General features: G+C 47.4%; 1 long non-coding RNA gene across 1 annotated transcript in view; it reads right to left on the bottom strand.

The window, feature by feature from the left end:
- The window catches only part of LOC143746356 (uncharacterized), a 37,307-nt gene extending 14,631 nt beyond the window's left edge, over positions 1-22,676 (bottom strand). Inside the window, exons 1-2 of the long non-coding RNA XR_013206509.1 lie at positions 22,538-22,676; positions 22,279-22,451 (exon numbers count right to left, since the gene is read on the bottom strand). This is a non-coding gene — a long non-coding RNA (uncharacterized LOC143746356). The remainder of the gene's footprint in view (positions 1-22,278; positions 22,452-22,537) is intronic.
- Between the last annotated feature and the right edge of the window lie 1,032 nt (positions 22,677-23,708).

Below are 23,708 nucleotides of genomic sequence, written 5' to 3'. Positions count from 1 at the left end.
AGTGTCTCTGTGTGGCCAATATGCTTTGATTGGACCTGTGAGATGGCTGTAATCTGGCCAGCCTCTCTGACACAAAGACATGACTTCACAACATGTGTTCTCTGTCTTTAATTGTTCTTTCAGTTGTGTGATGTATGTTGAGCTAGCAGGTAGGCTTCTGACTATTTCATCGACGTAGATGTTTGTGTCAGCCATCAAATCTGCTGCAGCTTTAGAATCGGAATCTTGCACGACGGGTGCACGTGAAAGGGTGTCCGCTGTGAAGAGTGCTTTGCCTGGAGTGTGTGAGATGGAGTAACTGTACCTCATGAGCCTGAGTCGGAACCGCTGGATCCTGGGTGGAAGCTCGGTTAGGTCTTGTTGTCCCAGCAGACTGACAAGTGGCTTGTGGTCAGTTTCCAAGGAGAAGTGTCTCCCGATGAGGAAGTCTTTAAATCTTTCACATCCCCACGTTAATCCAAGTGCCTCCTTCTCCACCTGTGCGTACCTCTGCTCTGTCTCTGTTAAAGAGCGTGAGGCGTATGCTACCGGTCTCCACTGCTCGCCTTCTTTCCGAAATAGGACTGCTCCGAGTCCGTAGGATGAGGCATCAGCAGACAGCTTCAGATCTTTGTTTGGATCATAGAGTGTGAGAACAGGTGGTGATGTCAGTTCACTTTTCAGCTGATCAAATGCTTTTTGTTGTGCATAGCACCAAACCCACTGGTTTTCCTTTGAAAGCAGATCTCTTAGGGGCTTATCTTTTTCAGCCAGTCCTGGAATAAATTTGCCTAACTGGTTGACCATCCCAAGGAAGCTGCGAACTTCGCTGACATTTGACGGCTCTTTCATCGCTTTGACTGCCCTGATTTTATCCGGGTCAGGTTGGACTCCCTCCGCAGACAAAATGTGTCCAAGGAACTTTACCTCATGTTTGCTTAAGTCACATTTCTCCATATTTAGTGTGACACCAGCCTCTTGCAGTTTGTGAAGCACTGTGTGAAGTCTGACATTATGTTCCTGCTGGTCTTTTCCCCAAATGAGTATGTCGTCCATGTGACAAACCACGCCTGGCAGCCCGTTGAGAATCACTGACATTCTCCGCTGAAAATGCTCTGGGGCTGAGGCTATTCCAAAAGGAAGTCTGTTAAAATGGTAACGTCCAAAAGGGGTAATGAATGTTGTATAGTGTGCCGACTCAGGTGACAATGGGACCTGCCAAAACCCTCTGTTTGCATCTAACTTACTGAAGACGATTGCTCCAGCCAGAGATCCAAGTGTCTGTTCCACTGAAGGTAAGATGTACTTCTCTCTGCACACTGCATTATTGAGGTGAGTGAGGTCCACACAAATGCGCACTGAGTCATTTTTAGTTGGCACTGGGACCATACCTGAGCACCATTCAGTTGGCTCTTCAACTCTGCTGATTACTCCCATGGACTCCATTTTTTCCAGTTCCTGTTTCACTTTTCCCAACAAAGGGATGGGGACACGTCTTGGTGTGGCCAGGGAAAAAGGAACAGCGTCAGGTTTTAGCTTAATAGTATAAGGTTGCTGCATTAACCCCAAACCCTGACACAGCTTTGGGTATTTCTCATTTAACACTTTCATGTCTATGCTATCTGCCCTAGACACAAGGTTTAGCTTGACACTTGCTGGCCTGCTCAACAGCGCTATGTGCAAATCTTTGACAACATATACGTTTTCTTCAATTTCTTCTTCACCTTTGCACAATGTTTCTCTGCACATACCCAATACATTGAGAGGAGTGCCCCCAGGTCCAAACAATGGTCTGTCTGATTTGCATAACTCTGCCACATTGTGGTTTATACTGTAGTACATCTGGGCTGGGATAACTGAAACATCCGCTCCAGTGTCTATCTTAAATCTGACTTTGTGGTTTCTGATGGTAAGATCTGCATACCAAGGATCTGAACCTGCGTCCACAGAACCAAGGAACATGGGTGTGTCGTTATAATCCTCTGTTTCTATCACATGCACAGATTTAACAGACTTACACACCTTACTGTAATGTCCTCTTTTACCACAAGTGTGACAGGTCACATCTCTTGCTGGACATTGAACTTTAGCATGTGCAGGTGTTTTACCACATCTGTAGCAGGATCTCTCATTTGGTGTTTTGGACTTTGAGTACTTTGGTTGGCTTGGAGACTTGTATTTTGGATACTGTTGTTTTGGATGCTGTTGTTTTCTATATTTCACTGCCACAGCATCTATTTCCATGTTGCCTTCGCCCCTGATGTCAGTTTGTTGCCTTTTTATGACTTCTGACTGCCGAGCTTGATTTACTGCTTTCTCCAGCGTCAAATCCTTGTCCATTTGTAATCTCTCAGCTAAGCTAGTGTCTCTGAGTCCCACGCGAGGCGATCTCTTATTAACTCATCGTGCAGTGCCCCGTAGTTGCAGTTTTCCGCCAAAGCATAAAGCGCGGTGACAAACGAGTCAACAGTCTCATTAGCTAGCTGCACTCTTTGATTAAACCGGGCTCTTTCGTAGATAATGTTTTTCCTGGGCACAAAATATATGTCCAAAGTGTCTCTTACCGCTTGGTACTGTTGTCTCTGCTCATCCGATAAAGCTTGACCTCGAAGAATGTCGTCCGCTTCATCCCCCATACAGTAGATGAGCGTGTTCACCTGGTTAGCCTCAGAGCTAAGATGCAGATTGCTGGCTAGACGGCATCTTTCAAATCTCCGTATCCACTTTTCCCATTGCTGAGGCTTAGAAAAATCAAACGCTTCGGGAGGCTGAATGGTGAATGTGGCGTTCAGGGGTGGATTTGCGTTACCATTGTTGCCGCTGTTTACCTGTAGCTGGGGCGGTAGCCTGCGAGGCTGCGTATGCGGTGCGCTTGCTCCCGCTTCCTCTGCATCCGACATTATTTTCTTCCGATAACGTCTTCTTTTTCACTCCCAGAACAGCTTACTTTCACTCTCCGGCAATTAAGCTCTTACTGCCGCCCGACTTCTGACACCATGTCGTATTGTTAGGCATAGATTCAAGCGACACATTGTAGAGTAACTGAACAGCATTTATTTATCGTCATTTTCCAACTCACATCTTTCTTTGACCCCTCCCCGAGCACCCAGTAGTTCCGGTGCTTCCTCTGAGACGCTTCAAAATAAAACCCCCCTTTCATAATAAAACCCATTACTCCACACAAGGGTGACATCTGTTGGTGAAACTGCAATTAGGAAAAAAAAAACCACAATCTCAGTGTTTGTATATTTTCATATTCACAGAGTTGTCAAATTATTAGGGCTGGGAAAAGATTAATCGCATCCAAAATAAAAGTTTGTGTCTACTTGATATATGTGTGTGTACTGTGTATAATTATTTTGTATAAATACACACACATATGCACGTATATATTTAAAAAATATTTGCATGTATATACTGTATATATTTATATATAATTTATATTATATATACCTTTAAATATTGGGGCACCACCAAGCATTTGTGCCTAGGGCACCCAAATGGCTAGCGCCGGCCCTGTGTGTGTGTGTGTGTGTGTGTGAGAGAGAGAGAGAGAGAGAGAGAGAGAGAGAGAGAGAGAGGCGCAGAAATCATTTTATACGGAAATCAATTATTTATAATTCAGATGAGAATAAAGTTAGTGTTAATTAAATTTAAGGAACATTTAGTTTTTCTGTTCTGAATATCATTAAAACAGAAAAGGCAGAGACAACATAATGATGAATAATCTTAAGATATTATACTGTATGCTTGTCACATGTCTGTCCTGTCTTGGTTATGCACATGAGTGTTTTGTTATGTTGGGCCATGTGCTCTTGTTATTGTCTGGTCCCTCCCCCTTGTTATCTGATTATTGGTTTATTTGTCCCACCAGTTATCCTCGTTACCCTCCTTATTTGCCTTCCTATTTAGTCTTCCTGTGTTTGCTGTTCTGTGCTTGTTCGTCGTATTTGTTTCAGATCTTGTTGCGTTAAGTTCCGTGCCTGTCTTGCCCTGCCTTGTTTGTTCTGGATTTAGTTAGTATGATCATGGTTTTCTTTTGTTGATTTGTTTATTTTATGTTTTGTCTTTATTAAAAGAACTCATTCACTTCGCACCTGAGTTCACGGATTTATTCCCACTACGCACCGTGACAGAACGAACGAGCCACATGTGGATTCAGCGGAGCGAACTTTGTCTGGCTGAGAGAGAGAATGGGATTTCTCTTTTTAAATATTTCTCTCTGTGTGCCCAGAGGAATGAGGGAGTCTTCTTAACTGGTCTCTCCTGGAATGGGATCATCGTCGTTGGACCCGTCCAGCGTTGGGATTCCGTCGATGGTTTTGGCCAGCCTCGAGTCTGCACACATCCGTCAGAAAAGACGGAGGAGGAGAAGGAGACCTGCGTCTACCCAGTCAGAGATTTTCCACGTCACGTCTGCCCAGTCAGAGACTGTTCACGTCCCGTCTGCCCAGTCAGAGACTGTTCACGTTCCGTCTGCCCAGTCAGAGACTGTTCACGTTCCGTCTGCCCAGTCAGAGTCTGTTCACGTTCCGTCTGCCCAGTCAGAGACTGTTCACGTTCCGTCTTCCCAGTCAGAGACTGTTCACGTTCCGTCTGCCCAGTCAGAGACTGTTCACGTTCCGTCTGCCCAGTCAGAGACTGTTCACGTTCCGTCTGCCCAGTCAGAGACTGTTCACGTTCCGTCTGCCCAGTCAGAGACTGTTCACGTTCCGTCTGCCCAGTCAGAGACTGTTCACGTCACGTCTGCCCAGTCAGAGACTGTTCACGTCCCGTCTGCCCAGTCAGAGACTGTTCACGTTCCGTCTGCCCAGTCAGAGACTGTTCACGTCCCGTCTGCCCAGTCAGAGTCTGTTCACGTTCCGTCTTCCCAGTCAGAGACTGTTCACGTTCCGTCTGCCCAGTCAGAGACTGTTCACGTTCCGTCTGCCCAGTCAGAGACTGTTCACGTTCCGTCTGCCCAGTAAGAGACTGTTCACGTTCCGTCTGCCCAGTCAGAGACTGTTCACGTTCCGTCTGCCCAGTCAGAGACTGTTCACGTTCCGTCTGCCTTCATGGACCTGGACTATCTGGAGCGTCTGGCTCGGATCCTGGACATGCCCGTGTCTCCTGTTCCAGAGCCGGAGCCAGTTTCTCCTGTTCCAGAGCCGGAGCCAGTGTCTGCTGTTCCAGAGCCGGAGGCAGAGCCAGTGCCCGTTCCAGAGCCGGAGGCAGAGCCAGTGCCCGTTCCAGAACCAGAGGAGAGAGCCAATGCCTGTTCCAGAGCCGGAGGCAGAGTCAGTGCCCGTTCCAGAGCCGGAGGCGGAGCCAGTACCCGTTCCAGAGCCGGAGGCGGAGCCAGTACCCGTTCCAGAGCCGGAGGCGGAGCCAGTACCCGTTCCAGAGCCGGAGGCGGAGCCAGTACCCGTTCCAGAGCCGGAGGCAGAGCCAGTACCCGTTCCAGAGCCGGAGGCAGAGCCAGTACCCGTTCCAGAGCCGGAGGCAGAGCCAGTGCCGTCTGCCTTCATGGACCTGGACTATCTGGAGCGTCTGGCTCGGATCCTGGACATGCCCGTGTCTCCTGTTCCAGAGCCGTAGCCAGTGCCCGTTCCAGAGCCGGAGGCGGAGCCAGTACCCGTTCCAGAGCCGGAGGCGGAACCAGTACCCGTTCCGGAGCCGGAGGCGGAGCCAGTACCCGTTCCAGAGCCGGAGGCAGAGCCAGTACCCGTTCCAGAGCCGGAGGCAGAGCCAGTACCCGTTCCAGAGCCGGAGGCAGAGCCAGTACCCGTTCCAGAGCCGGAGGCAGAGCCAGTACCCGTTCCAGAACCGGAGGCAGAGCCAGTACCCGTTCCAGAGCCGGAGGCAGAGCCAGTGCCGTCTGCCTTCATGGACCTGGAATGTCTGGAGCATCTGGCTCGGATCCTGGACATGCCCGTGTCTCCTGTTCCAGATCCGGAACCAGTGTCTCCTGTTCCAGGGCCGGAGCCAGTGTCTCCTGTTCCAGGGCCGGAGCCAGTGTCTGCAGTTCCAGAGCCTGAGGCAGAGCCAGTGCCCGTTCATGAGCCTGAGGCAGAGCCAATGCCCGTTCCAGAGCCGGAGGCAGAGCCAGTGCCCGTTCCAGAGCCGGAGGCGGAGCCAGTACCCGTTCCAGAGCCGGAGGCGAAGCCAGTGCCCGTTCCAGAGCCGGAGGCGGAGCCAGTACCCGTTCCAGAGCCGGAGGCGGAGCCAGTAACCGTTCCAGAACCGGAGGCGGAGCCAGTACCCGTTCCAGAGCCGGAGGCGGAGCCAGTACCCGTTCCACAGCCGGAGGCGGAGCCAGTACCCGTTCCAGAGCCGGACGCAGAGCCAGTACCCGTTCCAGAGCCGGATGGCAGAGCCAGTACCCTTTCCAGAGCCGGAGGCAGAGCCAGTACCCGTTCCAGAGCCGGAGGCAGAGCCAGTACCCTTTCCAGAGCCGGAGGCAGAGCCAGTACCCGTTCCAGAGCCGGAGGCAGAGCCAGTGCCGTCTGCCTTCATGGACCTGGACTATCTGGAGCATCTGGCTCGGATCCTGGACATGCCCGTGTCTCCTGTTCCAGAGCCGGAGCCAGTGTCTCCTGTTCCAGAGCCGGAACCAGTGTCTCCTGTTCCAGGGCCGGAGCCAGTGTCTGCAGTTCCAGAGCCTGAGGCAGAGCCAGTGCCCGTTCATGAGCCTGAGGCAGAGCCAATGCCCGTTCCAGAGCCGGAGGCAGAGCCAGTATCCGTTCCAGAGCCGGAGGCAGAGCCAGTACCCGTTCCAGAGCCGGAGGCAGAGCCAGTAGCCGTTCCAGAGCCGGAGGCAGAGCCAGTACCCATTCCAGAGCCGGAGGCAGAGCCAGTACCCGTTCCAGAGCCGGAGGCAGAGCCAGTGCCGTCTGCCTTCATGGACCTGGACTATCTGGAGCGTCTGGCTCGAATCCTGGACATGCCCGTGTCTCCTGTTCCAGAGCCGGAGCCAGTGTCTCCTGTTCCAGAGCCGGAGCCAGTGTCTCCTGTTCCAGAGCCGGAGCCAGTGTCTGCTGTTCCAGAGCCGGAGGCAGAGCCAATGCCCGTTCCAGAGCCGGAGGCAGAACCAGTGCCCGTTCCAGAACCGGAGGCAGAGCCAATGCCCGTTCCAGAGCCGGAGGCGGAGCCAGTGCCCGTTCCAGAGCCGGAGGCGGAGCCAGTACCCGTTCCAGAGCCGGAGGCGGAGCCAGTGCCCGTTCCAGAGCCGGAGGCGGAGCCAGTACCCGTTCCAGAGCCGGAGGTGGAGCCAGTACCCGTTCCAGAGCCGGAGGCAGAGCCAGTGCCGTCTGCCTTCATGGACCTGGACTATCTGGAGCATCTGGCTCGGATCCTGGACATGCCCGTGTCTCCTGTTCCAGAGCCGGAGCCAGTGTCTCCTGTTCCAGAGCCGGAACCAGTGTCTCCTGTTCCAGGGCCGGAGCCAGTGTCTGCAGTTCCAGAGCCTGAGGCAGAGCCAGTGCCCGTTCATGAGCCTGAGGCAGAGCCAATGCCCGTTCCAGAGCCGGAGGCAGAGCCAGTATCCGTTCCAGAGCCGGAGGCAGAGCCAGTACCCGTTCCAGAGCCGGAGGCAGAGCCAGTACCCATTCCAGAGCCGGAGGCAGAGCCAGTACCCGTTCCAGAGCCGGAGGCAGAGCCAGTGCCGTCTGCCTTCATGGACCTGGACTATCTGGAGCGTCTGGCTCGGATCCTGGACATGCCCGTGTCTCCTGTTCCAGAGCCGGAGCCAGTGTCTCCTGTTCCAGAGCCGGAGCCAGTGTCTCCTGTTCCAGAGCCGGAGCCAGTGTCTGCTGTTCCAGAGCCGGAGGCAGAGCCAGTGCCTGTTCCAGAGCCGGAGGCAGAGCCAATGCCCGTTCCAGAGCCGGAGGCGGAGCCAGTGCCCGTTCCAGAGCCGGAGGCGGAGCCAGTACCCGTTCCAGAGCCGGAGGCGGAGCCAGTGCCCGTTCCAGAGCCGGAGGCGGAGCCAGTACCCGTTCCAGAGCCGGAGGCGGAGCCAGTACCCGTTCCAGAGCCGGAGGCAGAGCCAGTGCCGTCTGCCTTCATGGACCTGGACTATCTGGAGCGTCTGGCTCGGATCCTGGACATGCCCGTGTCTCCTGTTCCAGAGCCGGAGCCAGTGTCTCCTGTTCCAGAGCCGGAGCCAGTGTCTCCTGTTCCAGAGCCGGAGCCAGTGTCTGCTGTTCCAGAGCCGGAGGCAGAGCCAGTGCCCGTTCCAGAGCCGGAGGCAGAGCCAGTGCCCGTTCCAGAACCGGAGGCAGAGCCAATGCCCGTTCCAGAGCCGGAGGCGGAGCCAGTGCCCGTTCCAGAGCCGGAGGCGGAGCCAGTGCCCGTTCCAGAGCCGGAGGCGGAGCCAGTACCCGTTCCAGAGCCGGAGGCGGAGCCAGTACCCGTTCCAGAGCCGGAGGCGGAGCCAGTACCCGTTCCAGAGCCGGAGGCGGAGCCAGTACCCGTTCCAGAGCCGGAGGCAGAGCCAGTACCCGTTCCAGAGCCGGAGGCAGAGCCAGTACCCGTTCCAGAGCCGGAGGCAGAGCCAGTGCCGTCTGCCTTCATGGACCTGGACTGTCTGGAGCATCTGGCTCGGATCCTGGACATGCCCGTGTCTCCTGTTCCAGAGCCGGAACCAGTGTCTCCTGTTACAGGGCCGGAGCCAGTGTCTGCAGTTCCAGAGCCTGAGGCAGAGCCAGTGCCCGTTCATGAGCCTGAGGCAGAGCCAATGCCCGTTCCAGAGCCGGAGGCAGAGCCAGTATCCGTTCCAGAGCCGGAGGCAGAGCCAGTACCCATTCCAGAGCCGGAGGCAGAGCCAGTACCCGTTCCAGAGCCGGAGGCAGAGCCAGTGCCGTCTGCCTTCATGGACCTGGACTATCTGGAGCGTCTGGCTCGGATCCTGGACATGCCCGTGTCTCCTGTTCCAGAGCCGGAGCCAGTGTCTCCTGTTCCAGAGCCGGAGCCAGTGTCTCCTGTTCCAGAGCCGGAGCCAGTGTCTGCTGTTCCAGAGCCGGAGGCAGAGCCAGTGCCCGTTCCAGAGCCGGAGGCAGAGCCAGTGCCCGTTCCAGAACCGGAGGCAGAGCCAATGCCCGTTCCAGAGCCGGAGGCGGAGCCAGTGCCCGTTCCAGAGCCGGAGGCGGAGCCAGTACCCGTTCCAGAGCCGGAGGCGGAGCCAGTGCCCGTTCCAGAGCCGGAGGCGGAGCCAGTACCCGTTCCAGAGCCGGAGGCAGAGCCAGTGCCGTCTGCCTTCATGGACCTGGACTATCTGGAGCGTCTGGCTCGGATCCTGGACATGCCCGTGTCTCCTGTTCCAGAGCCGGAGCCAGTGTCTCCTGTTCCAGAGCCGGAGCCAGTGTCTCCTGTTCCAGAGCCGGAGCCAGTGTCTGCTGTTCCAGAGCCGGAGGCAGAGCCTGTGCCCGTTCCAGAGCCGGAGGCAGAGCCAGTGCCCGTTCCAGAACCGGAGGCAGAGCCAATGCCCGTTCCAGAGCCGGAGGCGGAGCCAGTGCCCGTTCCAGAGCCGGAGGCGGAGCCAGTACCCGTTCCGGAGCCGGAGGCGGAGCCAGTACCCGTTCCAGAGCCGGAGGCGGAGCCAGTACCCGTTCCAGAGCCGGAGGCGGAGCCAGTATCCGTTCCAGAGCCGTAGGCAGAGCCAGTACCCGTTCCAGAGCCGGAGCAGGGAACTACACTGCGACCAAAATGGTCGCATATGCGACCTTTTGAAATGCCATTGCGACCCTAATTTTTAATGGGTCGCAAATGTATCACCGTTTGATTATTTTTGTACCTACCTAATGTTTTAGGCAATATGCTATGATTTACTATGAGCATTTATTAAAACAGAAATGTGTATTTTAAGAATACGTTTTATAACGCGCTCTGAGCATTCAACACATCAAGTTGGCTTCGCGCTTGTTTAACTGAGAGAACGAGCAGAGAGAGTGAAAGCCCCAGTCGCGCGCGCGCTCTCTCTCCCTCCCTCGCTCATAATAATGAATTGAGTTGACTGAATATCTTTGAGAATACACGATGGTAAAAGGTCGGAAGACCGAAGTTTTTTTTTTTCTGAACTACCACTGGTTGTGAATTGTGCTAAAATAACGTTGCCTCATCTTCTCTGAAAAGCTTTCCACACATTCAGATGGCATAAACCACTCTTTCAATAAACAAAACAAAAAATCTATCTGGTGATGAAATGTTTTCTGTGTTGAGACAAATCTTGTGCGATGTCCTAAACTGCCTGGATAATCACACAACGTGTGCCGTGGTCCGTTAATGACACGTCCAATTCGCGAACTGACTCCTTTGAACCGATTCACTTTAATGAATGGTTAAAATAACAACTGATCTGTCCAACACTGAACTCAAGAGTCATTCTAGAATGATTCATTCTTTCCAAGTAGAGCTATTCAAGTCATCTGGTGAAATTGTTTTTATATCGCAATATATATCGCAGAAAAATCAAATATCGCAATGTCATTTTTTTACCAATATCGTGCAGCCCTACTGTAAATTCTGTGGGCCTTCAATTGCAGGACTGTCCAAATTTGTAACTGCGTCAAAACAATTCAAACACGAATCATTGAAGCTTCACAATGACATATTATATTTATTTTACTTTTCCTTAAGAGTTCAGAAGTCTGCCCATCTGTGCCAACCATAGCATGGTGAAATCCAAAAGAAATTAATTTAGCACTTTATTGTGTAGGCTACTGTATTTTCTATTGCAGTAAATCTATCCCCAACCATTTTTAAAGAAAACAAGAAGGCATGTGTTTTAAAAGATGGAGAGTAAAATAAAAAGCACATCTGTATGCAATACAGTTTCACTATTGGTCATTATTATCCAGAGCGGCTTACTATATAAATAATTTGTGCGACCAAATCATGTTTTAAGCTAGTAACTGAAAAAGTTAGTAGCGCAAGTGCCACCAGTGGAAAATGTTAGTGTAGTTCCCTGCGGTGGCAGAGCCAGTGCTGTCTGCCTTCATGGACCTGGACTGTCTGGAGCATCTGGCTCGGATCCTGGACATGCCCGTGTCTCCTGTTCCAGAGCCGGAACCAGTGTCTCCTGTTCCAGGGCCGGAGCCAGTGTCTGCAGTTCCAGAGCCTGAGGCAGAGCCAGTGCCCGTTCATGAGCCTGAGGCAGAGCCAATGCCCGTTCCAGAGCCGGAGGCAGAGCCAGTACCCGTTCCAGAGCCGGAGGCAGAGCCAGTGCCGTCTGCCTTCATGGACCTGGACTGTCTGGAGCATCTGGCTCGGATCCTGGACATGCCCGTGTCTCCTGTTCCAGAGCCGGAACCAGTGTCTCCTGTTCCAGGGCCGGAGCCAGTGTCTGCAGTTCCAGAGCCTGAGGCAGAGCCAGTGCCCATTCATGAGCCTGAGGCAGAGCCAATGCCCGTTCCAGAGCCGGAGGCAGAGCCAGTGCCCGTTCCAGAGCCGGAGGCAGAGCCAGTGCCCGTTCCAGAGCCGGAGGCGGAGCCAGTACCCGTTCCAGAACCGGAGGCGGGGCCAGTACCCGTTCCAGAACCGGAGGCGGAGCCAGTACCCGTTCCAGAGCCGGAGGCGAAGCCAGTACCCGTTCCAGAGCCGGAGGCGGAACCAGTACCCCCGGAGGCAGAGCCAGTACCCGTTCCAGAGCCGGAGGCAGAGCCAGTACCCGTTCCAGAGCCGGAGGCAGAGCCAGTACCCGTTCCAGAGCCGGAGGCAGAGCCAGTACCCGTTCCAGAGCCGGAGGCAGAGCCAGTGCCGTCTGCCTTCATGGACCTGGACTATCTGGAGCATCTGGCTCGGATCCTGGACATGCCCGTGTCTCCTGTTCCAGAGCCGGAGCCAGTGTCTCCTGTTCCAGAGCCGGAACCAGTGTCTCCTGTTCCAGAGCCGGAGCCAGTGTCTCCTGTTCCAGAGCCGGAACCAGTGTCTCCTGTTCCAGGGCCGGAGCCAGTGTCTGCAGTTCCAGAGCCTGAGGCAGAGCCAGTACCCGTTCTCCGTACAACATGCAAGTAGAAGTGATATGAGAGAATGTGTTTTGAAAATCCTAAAGAATATCTAGGACCAATAGATTGGTCTAGAATTACTAGCTGTGTACAAAAGAAAGAAGAAAATGTGAGCGAATATACTGAGAGATTTTACCAGTCAGCCGTAACGTACAGTGGAATAGTGGATGACTCTGAAAGTGTGCTCGATGACAAAGGACCACTGATTCGTATCTGGTCAGATGGCCTTGTGGCCGAATACAGAAGAGCTTTGCCATTTCTAGATATACAGTGATGTGAATAAGTTAGGACACCCATGCTAAAGTTGCCTAAAAAGAGGAATAAAAAAATCATCTTTTGGAAATTGATCTTAATGCCTTAATTTAAAAAATGAGGAAAAATCCAACCTTTAAGGACACCAATTTTCTTTGTGAATGAATAATGTATCATAAATAAATAAATGTTCTTCCTTAAAATACAGGGTGCATAAGTCAGGACACCCCTATGTTAAATTCCCATAGAGACAGGCAGATTTTTATTTTTAAAGGCCAGTTATTTCATGGATCCAGGATAATATGCATCCTGATAAAGGATCCCTTGGCCTTTGGAATTAAAATAGACCCACATCATCACACACCCTTCACCATACCTAGAGATTGTCATGGTTTTATTTCAGTTAGCCTAATAGCTGGTTTGATTTGCATTGAAAGATGATCTTATGGAAAGTACCCCATGCCAATCTCTAGGTAGGCTCCAATCTCAGGCTTTGATCCATCATAATGACAAAATAATTTTTGTGAAAGGTAGCATACAAGAGAAAGAGATTGAGTTTTTGCTTGATACAGGTGCAGAAATTACAGTAATTCCTACAAAATTGGCTATAGGTTTAAACCGTACCGGTTTAAACTAAAGGTTTAAACCGGGTTTATCCCATACAAGAAAACCAAACTTTGTTTAACTGGCGTGATAGGTGAAGATTCTGTTTTGTATGAAACCTCGCACATAGAGGTACAATTTGGCCCGAAAACTCTGACTAAAAAACTGCTATGTGAACCATTAAATCTCCTGAGACAAGTACATCTAACTTTAGACATGTCCTCAGAATCTGCTAGCCTCAAAATTTCCTCTGCACAAGTTTCTACCAATAATGCAATCCCTCTAGAGTATGCTTTCTTACAGAATCATCCAATTTGGGCTAAAGGATGATTGTGGATTATTGACAGGTGTAGAACCAGTCAAATTGACAGGAACTCCACCTCCGGTCACCAAAAAATATCCGATCAATAAGGAAGCTATACATGGGATCAAGCCTATTTTAGAAAAATTGCTGACGCAAGGAGTGCTAGTTAAAACCAACAGTCCATGTAATTCAACCATATGGCCCATCAAGAAATCCAATGGGACATGGAGACTCACCACAGACTACAGAGTAGCAAATAAACATATTGATAAAATCACCCCCCTAGTGGCAGATCCGTCCACAATTTGTAATGGCTTACCATTAGAGTGTCAGATTTTTTCAGTAATTGATGTCTAATGGATTATTTTCTGTACCATTGCACTCTGACAGCCAGCCATGGTTAGCTTTCACAGTTGACTATGAGCAGTGTTGGGGTAGTTACTCAAAAAAAGTAATTAGTTACTAGTTACCAATTACTTCTGTAAATTGTAATGAGATTACTTTACTAGTTACTGCGTTTGAAAAGTAACTTCACTACTTATTACTTTACTTTCCCGTTTCTTAATTTACCGTGTAGATACATGGACAAACATCATAGCCCTATCATCACTTAGCCTGTCTGCATAGTGTTTATTGTACAAATTTATACAAAATGGCATGAAAGAACAATATCCCTGTCTGCACAAAGACATATGTCTCACTGTAAAATCCACAAACAACAGGATAAAGGAGGCTATGGTGCGATCATTTTAAAATGGGGTCAACACACACAAGTTTCAAAACACAGGCTTTGGGAAACATGAGAATAAAACTCTTCTCCTGAGAACAAAACCAGCTTTTTATACGAATCATGGCAATAAAAACAAAAAATTAAGTGGGCAATGAAAAATAATAAAATAAAGGTCACTTTATCCCATAAAATTCTTAATCTTAATTTAAAATGCATTTTTCTAAACCTGGGCGATTAATGGTCGACAGGGGAAGTATGTCTTCTACAATGAACCCTGCAACAAGCCTGTTCATTTCGTTTTGTGTTACCCAAGACTTGAGAAAGCGAGCCTTGTTTATACTCGATGCGTCCGCACGAGCGCGAAGGTGCGTGCGGCAAAAATTATGTCATTGTGGTGTGGGCGATCTTGCGCGTTGGGTGCTCAAGACCCCATTTCTCTTGGCGGTGTGCGCGGCATTTTTGTAACAGCGCGTGCAGCGCGCACCCAGTCTCACCGCACCGGCACCCAGTTTGCGTGTCTAAATCAGTTGCTTATGTTTACACAATGAGCCTAAAATCCATGTTTTAAAAAAATGTCCACGAAACTTAATGAAATGTTTAGTGAAATTAGAAAATATTTAAGAGATCGTTAATTTAGTTCTATAGCCTACATAAATGTTTTTATATCCACATATTTTGTTCTAATGTCACAATTAATAATCTTAAGGTTTACTAGAGTGCATTTCACACAAATATTTTTGTCCTTTCGAGCAATAAACTGAAAGTAATGTGAATATCGCCACTGGCCGAAACCCCCTGACTCCGTCTCCATTTCCCTCTCTCCTTCGCCACCGGCAGCTATGTCTCAAATCGATCTCTATGGCAACGGTGCGCATGCACCACTAGACAGAACTTAACACACAGGCAAACACGGCTTGGGTAACGCAGGAAAGCGTGTTCCTATAGAATAATAAAGTAGTGTAGTTACCGATATTTTTAGTTTAATGTGTTACTTTACTTCATTACCCAAAAAAGTAATATCGTTACTGTAATCCGTTACTTTGTAAATCGTTACCCCTAACACTGACTATGAGCAATACCAGTGGACACGTTTGCCACAGGTATTTCAAAACTCCCCAACCATATACCATCAGGCTGTCAGACGAGATTTGTGTGACCCAGAATGTCCGGTAAAACAGTCCACTATGATCCAATATTTCGATGATATTTTGATAACCTAAACAGATCACAAGGTGCATCAAACTGAATTGGCAGCATTGTTGGACTATTTGCATAAAGAAGGACACAAATGCAGCTTTCACAAAGCTCAAATTGCTAAAAAGCAAGTCACATTTCTGTGTCAAACAATTGGTGCAGGAAATAGATCCAATACACAGGATCGAGCAGCTTCAGTCAAAACCATACCTCCGCCTACTACCATTAAAACACTCTGCTCATTTTTAGGAACAGCAGGTTACTGTAGACGGTGGATTGAAGAATATGCCTTGATTGTTCAGCCTCTCTATGACTTGTTGAAAGGCCATGGTAAAGATTCAGATACTGTTTGTATGGAAGAACTTCACCTCAAAGCATTCAATGATTTAAAGAGAGCACTATGTCAAGCATCAGCATTAGGAATTGCCCAATCTGATAGACCCTTTGTGCTTTATGACCATGAACACTTGGGCTTTATGACTGCATGTCTAATGCAAGATCATGGGGGCAGTTTACACCCAATTCATTACTATTCTGGTAAACTTGACATAGTCACTCAAGGTATGGGCCCATGTCTTAGAGCATTGCAGGCAGTTCATCTGGCTCTTCAGGCTTCAACAATAATGGTGTTAGGTCAGACTGTAAATGTAAAATGCCCTCATGCAGTGTCCACACTAAAGAATCAAGCAAAGGTCACTTCTGTAACCTCCTCCAGTTTGGGAGAAATGACTCACGATTGTGTTACGCTTATATACACCTACGAGTGAAGTAAAAGAAATTCTCATAGAGAATTCAGAATTTGAGTTGTTTGTTGACGATTCAGCTCCAGTAATTGAAGGTAACAGACGAGCAGGTTATGCAGTAATGTCCACCACGGAAGAGTTAGCTTCCGGACGTCTTCCAGATCACTTTTCAGCTCAAGCTGCAGAACTAGTAGCCCTAACAAGAGCATGTACGCTAACTTCAGGATCGGTTGCAAATATCTATACAGATTCCAGGTATGCTTTTGGGGTAATTCATGATTTTGGTGTCATTTGGCAAACCAGACAGTTTCTAACTTCTGCTGGATCCCCCATTAAGCATGCTGGATTAGTGAAAGATCTAATGTTTGCCATGAAACTTCGAAAGAAATTTGCAGTGATCAAAGTGAAAGTGAAAGTGAAAGTGAAAGTGACACGTGATGGCCAAGTATGGTAACCCATACTTGGAATTTGACCTCTGCATTTAACCCATCCAAGTAAGTGCACACACATTAGGAGCAGAGTAGTGAGTAGTGTACACACACACACTGCAAACGTGGATACACACACCCGGAGCAGCGGGCAGCCTTGAGTGGCGCCCGGGGAGCGATTGGGGGTTAGGTGCCTTGCTCAAGGACACCTCAGTCATATTCCTGCCGGTACTGGAATTGAACCAGCAACCTTTGGGTCACCAGTCCAACTCTGCTACCATTAGGCCATGACTGCCCCACAAAGCACATCTCACAACTAATACTACAGAAGCTAAAGGTAACTCTCTTGCTAATGTAGCGGCTAAACAGCCTTGTTTCTATGCGACTATACAAGTGTGTTCAGGTAGTACAGCACAGAAGACAATTCTGCCTCCTGAATCAATAATTGATCTGTACAAAGACGTTCCTCTGTATGAAGCATGGACATGGTTAGACAAAGGAGCCACAGTGGATTCATCCGGTTGCTGGACCAAAGGGGGAAAGTATGTCGCTCCCGAATCACTGTTGCCATATTTGGCTCAACAAATACACAATTTGGGTCACAGTGGTCCAGCAACGATGAATCACAGGTTCTCAAATGAAATGTAGCCACAGAAACAGCCTAGAGGTGTGTTACATGTCAGGAAAATAATGATGTACCAGCAGCCACTACACCAGCAGCACATACCCCAGCCCCACCAGGACCATCACCTGCAAGTTGATTACATATCATTGCCTCGTTGTAAGGGAAAAACTGATGTTTTGGTAGTAATAGATAATTTCTCAAGATGGATAGAAGCTTATCCAACAGGGAGTGCTACAGCTGCACATACTGCTAAATGTCTTGTCACTGATTTCTTTCCCAGATGGGGATTACCAGATTGCATTGACTCAGATCAAGGTACACACTTCACAGGACAGGTAGTCAAGGAAGTGTCGAGAATTTTGAAGATTAAGTGGAATCTTCACTGCCCATACAGGCCACAAGCATCAGGACAGGTTGAACGATCGAACAGAACAATCAAAACCAGGCTAAGCAAAATGCATCAGGAAGAAGTACCATGGGTCGAAGCGCTGCCAGCAGCACTGTGTAGTATGAGAGCATCACCTAACAGAACAGTAGGACTGAGCCCTCATGAGATTATTACTGGACGCCCCATGCAGATGCCAGGTCTGATTGATCTTAGAAATGCTGATGTACACATTGCCTCAGATGCCCTGATTGCTTACTGTGAAAACATAACAAAGGCGGTACAGAGTGCCAGAGAGAGAGTTGAGTCATGTTGGCAGACTCCACCAGAAGGTGGACACACAATCATCCAAGGTCAATGGTTCATGATAAAGTAATTCAGAAACAAGCCATTAGAGCCTAAGTGGCATGGACCACATCAAGTGATGTTGATTACAGCAGCTGCAGTATTGTGTCAGGGAAGGAAAACCTGGTCTCACGTGTCACACTGTAAAGTTGTTCCCCCACCTACGATAGGTTAGGACACGGAACCAGTGAGGAGCCCCGGGAAGAACCGAATGCAGCAGGCGTCGGAGGTTAACCCTGGGGTGAAGACTTCCCTCATAGGCCTTCCCTATCCTAGTCCATCCTTACCTCACTGTTCCTTAGGTGTCAAAGGGTTTAAGAAATAGGGAAAGAGGGAACAACAATAGCAGACTCAGAAAAGTTTACAACCCTAGTGTTTGAACAAATACTGCTCTACTGTTTAGCAGACTTAGAAAAAGTTCACAATCCTAGTGTTTGAACAAATACTGATCTACTGTCTTTTGTTTTTCTTTCTTACTCTGTGCAGACACATCTTGATGACTGTCCCGAGACCCATACGCACCAACCTCCTCACCTGCGTATGAAGCCACAACCTCAAGAAAACAACTAGACCCACTGTCGAACCAACTATCATGAAAGAAAAAAATACACAACGCAGAGACTCACTAGTAGTATGAAGGCCAAGCCTTCCTGTCTAAGGTCTGCCAGGCTGTAAATTCTGCAAAAGGTGGATTTTTGTTTAAGGGAATTATTTAAAGTATAGAGTCGTCATTTCCATTAAAATCATTCTCTTACTGACAATGTCATCATGTCAAATCTGTGGTTACTGTCATGATGGGTTGAAACTATTATTGTTTATAGAACACTCTTATATTTCAGGAATGGACTATATCAAACGACGCATTGAAGACCCCTCGTTGCAGTCCGGTGAGGTCAACAGGTCCAGCTCATTCGAAGAGGACGACTTCTTTTCTGGCATGCAGGGTTCGAAGGCACAAGACGCCATCAAACAGCTAGATGCGTACTTGTCCTGTTCAGCAGATAACATGGACTTGCTCAAGTCTTTTCCAGCTGTGTGCAAATTGTCTGTTAAGTTAAACACACCCCTTCCAGCATCAGCAGCCTGCGAGAGGCTTTTTAGTATCGCAGGACTAGTCTTTAGCCCTAGAAGAGCGAGACTGAATACATTCAATTTGGAAAACCAACTACTTTTGAGGATAGACAAAAGGTTTCTAACTTCCTAAATATGACTGCTTTATGCATACCAGTTTAAGAAGGGAATAAGCTGTGCATAAAAAAACACAAGCAGGGAAGAGAGGGGCGGGATGCTTTAAAGGGGGAAGGGCATACTTAATCTGTTTTTGTTTACAAAGAGTTAATCTCAGTGTTAGGTGCTCTAATCACTTTTGTTTTTACATAAGAAATACTTGAATGTGGCCTACTGGCCTTTGAGATCTTTAGTTCCCCTAACAAGTTGAGGATGAAAAGTAAATGTGTAACTTCCAAAAAATGATTGCTTTATGCACACTAGTTTAAGAAGGGAATAAGCTGTGGATAAAATAAAGCACAAGCAGGGAAGAGAGGGGAGGGATGCTTTAAAGGGGGAAGGGCATACTTGGTCTGTTTTTGTATACAAAGAGTTAAGCTCAGTGTTTTTAGGTGCTCTAATCACTTTTGTTTTTACATAAGAAATACTTGAATGTGGCCACTTTGGCCTACTGGCTAAACCTTTTGAATAAACAATATGATGTTCAAACTTTTGACTGCTTTCTTTAATAACTACATAAAACAATACTTGTACTTTTACTTTCAGTACTTGAGTAGTACATTTTAAAATAAACTACTTGCAATACTTAAGTACAAAAATTGTTGAATACTTTAGTACTTCCACTTAAGTATGGTGCTTAAAGAGCACTTCAACTTCTACTCAAGTCACTTGTTTGATAGAGCACTTGTACTTTTACTCGAGTCTGGGACTCTAGTACTTTATACATCTCTGTGTCCTACTAAGCATCATGGACATCGCGCAAAGTGTGGACTCCAGAAGCAACATATTCTTAGAGCTGATGAATATGTCAAGAAATGCCCTGTTTGCTGAAAAAAACGTTTGCATGCCACACACACCTTCAGTAGGAACAGGAATCCCCTGGGTGGCACACCCGATCTCAAAATCTGACACGTGTACCTTATTCAATCATCATACCAGTGGATTATACAACAAGGATACATGTCACAACACAACAATTCCTCCAGCTTCTCCGTTTTGCATTCCAGGACTACCATCCTGCAAACTAACATCAGCTACTCCCATCATGACAGACCTACTCCTGCCAATAATGTTCTATTGGTGCATGGATATAATGCTCCAGCATGGACTCCGCTGGGTGAAATTCCTTGTGAACGTTGCAGCTTTGTGATTGAAAGAGGAACAGAATCCCATGTGTACGTTACTACAACAGATAAGAAAGAGGAAAATGACTTAGCAGAGTGTTTCTCCAGAAACCCCTCCCTTCCCAATTTATTTGCAATAAATCAGTTGTGTATGATCTCTCCACCAACTGACACTTTTTGGTTATGTGGAACTTCTGTCTACAGCATCCTCCCCAGCCAATTCAACGGAAGGTGCACCCTTGTTTATGTTCTACCAGCTATCAGAGAAAATACACACTCCACCCCAAGCTCCCCACAGCTACAAAATTAAGCTCCTACCACCAACGAAGCAGATGGCTGCATTCCAGGACTCTCTTGTGCATAAACATGGTGGTCAAGAACTCTTGGAGCATTAATACCATCTTATGGTGTTGTAGCAATGTTCAGGGAAGAAGGAGGCGGGAACCGGCGAACAATTAAATAAACTTTATTTAAAATAAAACAAACAAACCAAAATACAGCCAGCAGCTACTCGCGGACGACTGCTGGCTACCGAAAATAAATATAACTGCCAGCAGCCCCTCGCGGACGACTGCTGGCTAAAATAAAATACAAAAACAAAACACAACTAAAATACAGGCCTGTTCCTCTCTCGATCATCAACGTCGTCGCTCCTCCTTTATGCTTCCGCTCCTCCGTGAGAGATGCGAGACCGGTTTGCTTCACAGGTGTTGCTCATTAGCAATCACACCATCGGCCTCGCGCCGTTCTCTCACGTCCCTCGGCCGTCCTGTTCGCCGTCCTGTTGCCTGAGTGCTGCACTGGTTTAATGGATCCAACAGAGAACTTGAACAAAATCCAACAAGACATTCTTGATCTTTCAGCAAAAGTACACCTGATGACTGAAGATAATTCTTCATGGTTCGGTAACTTGATTGGTAAACCCTGGCTGTGGATAAAGGAAATAGCAATTATGTTGTGATTTGTTCTACTGGCATACTATCTATGCGTCCACAGTATCAAGTGTTTAATTCATTCATTCATCATTTACATGCTCTGTTCATCACAATGTTAAGCCCTGCCCCTAAATGTGTATAAATTGCAAGGGAACGTTTCCCTTAGTTAGACTTGGGTAAGATTTTGGACAAGGCAAACTACAGCAATTAAAGAATCCTGCTTAAAAGATACAACCCCGAGTCTCCTGGTCTTCGCTTCTAAGTCTCCTACACTTAAGAAGAAAGAGGTTTACAACACCCTTTAATAGTACCCTTTTAAGTCTATTTACTTGTTATCTAAAGGAAAAATATGATCACATATGTTTTTTTAATCATGCCGATTTGTCCGAAGTGAAGTTTAGCCGATGCTAATGTACCTGGCATGTGTGTACATTTGTAATGAGCGAAACGCGGTTATATACATATACATTATACATGTTATATATACGCACACGTGTCTAGTATCTGTAAAACCGCATTTTTTCATCTTAAAAATATATCTAAATTACGTCATATACCCTCAATGAAAAAAAAAACCCGGTTCTGTCAAGACAGCATTGGCTCCCTATTAAACATTATATACATTTTTAAATAGTGCTGATTACTTACAAAGCACTAAATGGTTTAGCTCCCCGGTACTTGAGCGAGCTCTTAACACATTATAGTCCGTCACGTCTATTGCGATCTCAAAAATTCCAGGCCGTATCCGGATCTGATGAAGGACCTGTGCCTGGACAAAACGACAACGCAGTCCTGAAGTGTCACTAGTCTCTCTCTAGTGAAGGCCTCCTTCCCTCTGTACTGATAAAACAGTATCGGGACAATTCCGATTCGCGTGGCTACGCGGAAGCAAGAAAAGATTTCTCAGACCCACCAGGCACTGTTTTATGCAAATGAGCATTAAAGGTTTTCTGTTAGAACGGTGTCGTGTTAGCGGCCCCTAAGTTAAATATTGATAGTTGCGACGAAAGTGAATCCATCACAACTAACTTTAGCTAGACAATAACTTTATTCTAGAGATGCTGTAAAGACAAAACAATCTCTGTTACTTTAATTTCCTATTATCACTGTAAAGCTGCTTTGAAACAGTCCATATTGTTAAAAACGCTATATAAATAAAGGTGACTTGACTATATCCGTGGGTCAGGCAGACCAAATAATAAAATATTTTATACATCACGGATGGATGAGATAAATCATGTGTTGATTTTATTAAAGGGACTGAACTCATTTCACAGATAAAATGTAGCAAATATGTGTCATTACGTTTTTAAAAACTGTGTATATCTCTTCAGGAAAAAAAAAGAAAAGAAAACATGTGCCTAGAGCATCTCTTAGAGGACAGTATAAAAGTCAGCATACTGGATGTCAAGGGGTAATAACTTACTGTGCCAATGCAGCACGAGTACGTCCATTGGTGTAGAAACCCAAGGCCGACTGGACCAAGAAATCTCTTTCTTGCAACGATCTGACAGTTCGAAGTGCTCCCATTATGCTCAGGCTGTCCTCTGCCTTACTTATGGCATTGTTTGCCAGTTCTACGTTCTCTGCCTCCTTTATCTAAAACAAGCAGTCACTAAAACAGCTGACTTTTTCGATGTTTTAAAATAGATGCTGTAGGTGAGATTATGGTCTTAAAAGATTACCTTGAGTAGTTTTTCTTTGAAGGACTGGTCTCCAACTTCATCAAAGACAGCACGTTCTGTATTTTTCCCACAAAGCTGCAGGAACAGTCATTTGGAAAAAAAGTGTGGTCAACACCACCATGAATGACACACACTGAAATCATCATGCCAATTAATGTATAAAGCCTGGTGTCAGAGCTGAAATCAAAAAACAGATGTGCATATTTTAGGATAAAAAGTTAATCAATTAAAAGTTCCCTTTCTGTCAGTAATGTTTGACGTCATGTTGATACTGACATATTGGGGTCTCACTTGGAAGCCCAATTACCTCCGAGTAGTAAAGAAATGACCAATGGAATTTGCATGACAAGCCACTTCCCCAGACATATGGGGGAATACAAGATGGCGGCCTGCATCCACTCATTCAGATCTTTGCTTTGCTCAGAGCACACAGGTTGCACACAAACAAATAATCATCTCTCTTGCTGACCAGGACACGGTCTCAGCTCCTCAGCATAGAGCTAACTGAGCAGATGCAGGCTGCCATCTTGTATAATAGTCTGCCATCTAATATACCCATTTGTCTGTGGGAGTGGCTTGCTAAGCTAATTCCACTAGCCATTTATTTTCAAAGTACCACAAGAGCGATTAGAGCAGACAGCTCTGTATACTCTTGCGGTGCTTGTCATGTACCAATCAGTTTGTGCAGTGGCTCTAAGTTTTACAAGCCTCATCACCTTACAAGCAACATCACCGTTCCCTTCATCAGGGAACAAGAGTTACAATTAGGTCTCCATGATATATTTAAGCATTGATATAGTGATATGCGTATCCACAACAGTCACATTACAGGATGTGCGATGTCTAGAACGGGGATTGTTTATCTGTATGGAACAATTGCAGAGTCTAACCATTATAACACAGTGAAAGTGTTCTCTTCTGCGCCTATTTGTGCCAGAGCGACATACACACAAATGTCAAAATGCCAGTCTCAGAAGGTATCCTTGTAATCGTAGTTGCTTATGTCTTTGTGTGTCAATATTCATCCTGATTGTTCTAGAATTATTAATTCTTTACATAAAGAGCTATAAAAGTAATCTCTTGAAGTTCTTATCTCAATATATAAAAATCAACATACCTTCAGGTGTCCCTTAACAAAAAACATATTACAACGTCAGCTTTCCAATATCCT

The sequence above is a fragment of the Siphateles boraxobius genome, unplaced genomic scaffold (genome assembly GCF_051911475.1).
Source record: "Siphateles boraxobius isolate OS27281-9 unplaced genomic scaffold, OSU_SipBor_1 22, whole genome shotgun sequence".
NCBI classification, from domain to species: domain Eukaryota; kingdom Metazoa; phylum Chordata; class Actinopteri; order Cypriniformes; family Leuciscidae; genus Siphateles; species Siphateles boraxobius.
The sequence above is the reverse complement of the archived record's forward strand: the minus strand, read 5'-3'. Positions and strand labels throughout refer to the sequence as shown.